We start from the raw sequence: 5,380 nt of genomic DNA on the forward strand, positions 1-5,380 counted from the left end.
TGACCAATCCTTCCTATTGCTTGCAACCGTCTTCTCAAGGATTAATTTAATTTGACGGTTGGACACTTCCGCTTGCCCACTAGTTTGTGGATGATAGGTAAGGCCGAATCATTGGTGAACTCCGTGCTTTCTTAGCATCTTTTGAAAAGCACTATGAACGAAATGTGAACCGTTGTCACTTACCACTGCTCTAGGAATTCCGAATCTTGGAAATATGACTTTCTTGAACATCTTCATGACTACCTTGTGGTCATTAGTTGGGGAGGTAATGAATTCAACCCATTTTAATACGTAATCGACCGCCACAAGGATGTATTGATTTCCATAAGAAGTAGGGAATGGCCCCATGAAATCAACACCCCACTCATCAGATACCTCTAGCTCAAGAATCAGTTGTTGAGGCATCTTGTTTCGCTTGGATATATTCCCGGTTTGTTGACACCGGTCACAAGTCTTCACAAACCCCCAAGAATACTTAAAGATGTGAGGCCACCACAACCCGCTATGCAAAACCTTTAATGATGTTTTGTTTGCTCCCATATGCCCTCTATAAGAATCGGAATCACACATCTTGAGCAAATTTTGCACTTCTTCATCCGGAACACACCTACAGAGCAAACCATCTACTCCTCTCTTGTAGAGAATGGGGTCATCCCACACATAGTGCCTTGCTTCCCTTTTTAGCTTCTTCCTTTGGTTTTTGGAGAAATCGGGAGGGAATTCTCCACAAGCCAAATAGTTCACCAAGTCGGCGAACCATGGAAGTTCCTTCTCATTCAAGATATAGAGCACATCATCTCTCAATTCATCACAAATGGGAATTTCATCATCATTGGCTTTCACATTCTCTAATCGGGAAAGATGATCCGCAACCACATTTTCTGCCCCTTTCTTATCCCGGATTTCAACATGAAATTGTTGAAGAGACAAGACCCATCGAAGAAGGCGAGGTTTGGACTCTTTCTTTGCCACAAGGTACCTAATAGCCGCATGATCGGTATAAACAATAGTTTTGGAACCAATTAGGTAGTTCCAAAACTTCTCAAAAGCATGCACCACGACAAGAAACTCCTTCTCTGTTGTGGTGTAGTTCCCTTGAGCTCCATTCAAGGTCTTGGACATATAGTAAATGACGTGAAGTTTCTTCTCAATTCTTTATCCCAACACCCCTCCAATTGCAACATCACTAGCATCGCACATAAGTTCAAACGGCAAATCCCATCTTGGCCCTTGCACAATTGGAGTAGAGATAAAAGCCTCCTTTAATTTATTGAAAGCTTGAAGACACTTTTCATCAAAAATAAAGATGGCATCCTTTTGAAGAAGAGCATTTAGGGGTCTAGCAATTTGTGTGAAATCCTTGATAAATCTCCTATAAAACCCGGCATGCCCTAAAAAGGATCTTACTCCTCTCACATTAATTGGAGGTGGCAATTTTTCAATCACTTCAACTTTGGCCTTGTCGACCTCAATCCCCTTTCTTGATATCTTGTGACTAAGGACGATTCCCTCTTCAACCATGAAGTGACATTTTTCCAAATTTAGGACCAAGTTGACCTTCTCACATCTTGCTAAGCATTTGCCCAAATTGGACAAACAATCTTCAAATGAAAGGCCCCCAACCGAGAAATCATCCATGAACACTTCCATTTCGGCTTCAAGCATGTCTCCAAATATACTCATCATGCACCTTTGAAAGGTTTCCGGTGCATTTCAAAGTCCAAACGACATTCTCCTATATGCAAAAGAACCATATGGACAAGTAAAAATTGTCTTCTCTTGATCATCCAGGTTTATGGGGATTTGAAAGAAACCCGAATAACCATCAAGAAAGCAATAATACTTGTGCTTTGTTAGTCTTTCAAGTATTTGGTCGATAAAAGGAAGAGGAAAGTGATCCTTGTTAGTGGATGCATTTAAACGTCTATAGTCTATGCACATCCTCCAACCGGTCACCGCTCTAGTTGAAATGAGATCACCATTCTCATTTTCAACTACGGTCGTTCCTCCCTTTTTAGGGACCACATGAACGGGGGAAACCCATCTAGAACTCGAAATGGGGAAGATGATGCCGGCATCAAGGAGTTTGGTGATTTCTTTCTTCACCACCTCCCCCATTTGAGGATTGAGTTTCCTTTGCCTCTCAATGGAAGGCTTAGCACCCTCCTCAAGTGTTATGTGGTGCATACATAAAGCGGGACAAATACCTTTGAGGTTATCAATGGTATAGCTCAAAGCACCTTGGTGGTTTCTTAAAATACCACATAACATTTTAGTTTGGCATTCGTTTAAAGAAGAATTCACTATTACCGGAAAAGTTGAATTAGGACCCAAAAACTCATACCTTAGGTGTGATGGTAGAGGTTTTAACTCTACCATTGGAACACACTTACCTTCTATTGAGGTAGCTATTTCCAAAGCATCATTGCTTGTTATTCCCGCGCATACTTGCTCAATGCTTTCTTCGGTACATCCTTCAAGCATTTCTTTATACAATGTCATCTCCTTGCCTTGCTCACCTATCTTTTCCTTATTCAAAAGGACATTCTCAAGGGCATCGATATTAGTGAGCAAGTGATCATGCACAAAAGTCACAATAGAATCAATAGTATCAATCATCATACAATTATCAAGACCAGAGCTTGGATATTTCATGCTCTCATTCAAATCAAATTCTATCACCTCATCTCCTACTTTTAGTGAAATTTTAACACTTTTAACATCTATTAAAGCACCCGAAGTAGCAAGAAAAGGTCTTCCTAGAATTATTGGAATGTTAACATCTTCATCCATCTCTAACACAACAATACCCACCGGGATTACAAACTTCCCCACCCTTAGAGGAACATCCTCTACCTTACCCTTTGGGAATTTAATAGAGCAATCGGCCAATTGTAGGGTGATGTTGGTGGGTAAAAGTTCCCCTATCCCAAGTCTTTGGTATACCGAGTATGGCATTAGGCTAACACTATCCCCTAGGTCAAACAAAGAATTATTAATTTGCATCTTGTATATTGCACATGGGATAGAAAAGTTATCGGGGTCTTTCAATTTGGGTGGCATCTTGTTCATGATAATTGCACTACAATTCTCAGTGAGACTCACCGTTTTAACCAATTCACACTTTCTCCTTCCACTCAAAATATCTTTCAAAAACCTAGCATATTTAGGCATTTGCTTGATAGCATCGGTAAAAGGAATTGAAAGGTGAATTTGTTTCAATGTTTCAAGAAATTTTCCAAATTGCACATACAATTTGTTTCTAACAAATTTGTGAGGATATTGGTAGCTTTTGCAATTGTTTTTTTTTCTCTCTCTTTTTCTCTTCTCTCTTCACTCTCTTTTTCAAAATCTTTCTCTTTCTCAAATTGTTTTTCTTTCTCACATTCTTTCCCTTTTTCATTCTCATGGTTTTGCTCTCTCTCTTGTTTAAAATCACTTTTAAGAGGAGGCTCACTCATGTTCATTCTCTCATTGCTTTTTTTAGGAACACTTTCTTCCAACACTTTACCACTCCTTGTTGATATAACATTTACGGGCCTCTTAGGATCTAGTCCTTGGGGTGGTAGTTTAAAAGTGCTAGTCCCTTCCTTCAAAGCATTGGCCAATTGAGAAATTTGTGTGTCAAGCATTTTATTATGGGTCATGACTTCACTAAATTTCTTTTCACTAGAAGCCATGAAAGTATTGAACATTTTAGTTTGATTTTCCTTCATTTCCTCCAATCTAGACCTACTGTGTGGTGCTTGTTCATAGTAGTTGTCTTGGGAAGCCCTATTACCTCTAACATTCGAATTGGACGCATTTTGATTAGAAGAACCTCTATAATTATTGTTGTTCCAATTGTTCCGATTATTATAGTTTCCCTCTTGGTGAAATTGCCCTTGATTCCCATAGTTTCCTTGATTATTATAACCACCTTGTTGGTTGTAGTTACCTTGGGGATTTTGGTCCCTTTGGTTCCTATTTCCCCATTGATTTTGGTTATGGTAATCGTAATCATTTCCTCTTTGGTTATCGGAATTCCCCCCTTGTTCTCTTCAATTTGGTGGTATGTATCTTTGATTGTCATTCCTATGTCTATTATCATAATACAAGGCATTGACTTGTTCATATTCATTTTCATTACCATCTTCGTATTGGGGTTGGGGTTGGGAATCATAATTACAAGAAGAGGTATTATGGTCATATGACCCACAATTTTCACAAAACAAACATCCATGAGGCATGTTATTAGAAGTAGAGGGAGAAGAGTTAGAATTTATACCACTCCCCTTAGATTGGGAGGGATGCTCTTGTGTTGAACTAGATGTCTCTGGTTTTGCCTTAATGGACGTCATCTCCTTTCCAAGGTTGGCGATTTGGGAAGTCAAATTGTTGATGGCATTAAGGTGATCAACGGAGTAAACCGTATTTCCTCCCTTGTTTAGAGACTCTCTCTCTCCTTCTTGCCAATCCATGTGGTGCCTCACCACATTCCTCAATTATCTCTATGACTTGCTCCTCTGTCTTGTTCATAATCGGGCCACCCGCTCCCGCATCCAAGCTAGTATTTCCTTCTGGGCTCAAGCCCCCATAGAAAATTTGAAGCACTTGATATGACGGAATTCCATGATGAGGGCACTCCCTTTGATAATCCTTGTATCGTTCCCATGCTTCATATATGGTTTCACTAGCTTTTTAACGGAAACCTTGGATCAAAGCCATTGCCTCGGCCATCTTCTTTTGAGAATAGAATCTCCCTAAGACAGCCGTGGTGACCTCGTCCCAAGTTCTCAAGGAGTTAGGCCTCACCTCCTTCTCAATCCATTCAAGAGCCCTTCCTATCAAAGAAAAAGGAAATAGCTTTAGTCTCACAAACTCTTGAGTATACCCCATTTACCTTGATCGTGTTGCAATATTTTTCGAACTTGTTCAAGTGTGCAAGAGGGCTCTCATGTTTTGCTCCACTATATTTCCTCCTTTCAATCAAATTAATCATTACGGGTGGAGCAATGCCGCTTGAAGCTTTATAAGCTCCCGGAGTTCCCAACTCCTTTAAAGGTCTTTGAGGTGGTGGTTCCGCGTCACCCATTTGATCTCGATCCTCCTAGAAATTGGTCTCTCTAGTTGGGGGAGTAGTACACGGCCTAGAACCGGCTCTCTTTCTCCATCTTTAAGTTTTCTCAATCTCGGGATCGTAAGGTACCAAGATCCTGTTATGAGTTATGCGCATACACTCTCAACAAACGCAATTAGTAACAAGGCTACAAGTGTATCTAAAAAGAAACAATATTTTTGATTTTTTTTGTTGTTTTATGGTGAGCTAGACTCACGTAATCAATTAGCAATCAACAACACCGCTCCCGGGCAACGGCGCCATTTTGATGGGCGTTGGAAC

At 40.2% G+C, this 5,380-nt stretch overlaps 1 non-coding gene across 1 annotated transcript; it reads left to right on the top strand.

Annotated features, from left to right (window-relative positions):
- The first annotated feature begins 4,606 nt into the window (after positions 1-4,606).
- LOC145641412 (small nucleolar RNA R71) lies at positions 4,607-4,712 on the top strand. The gene has a single exon (XR_014115439.1). It is a non-coding gene; the product is annotated as a small nucleolar RNA R71 (small nucleolar RNA).
- Positions 4,713-5,380: the final 668 nt, after the last annotated feature.

The sequence above is a fragment of the Chenopodium album genome, chromosome 7 (genome assembly GCF_948465745.1).
Source record: "Chenopodium album chromosome 7, dcCheAlbu1.1, whole genome shotgun sequence".
NCBI lineage: Eukaryota > Viridiplantae > Streptophyta > Magnoliopsida > Caryophyllales > Amaranthaceae > Chenopodium > Chenopodium album.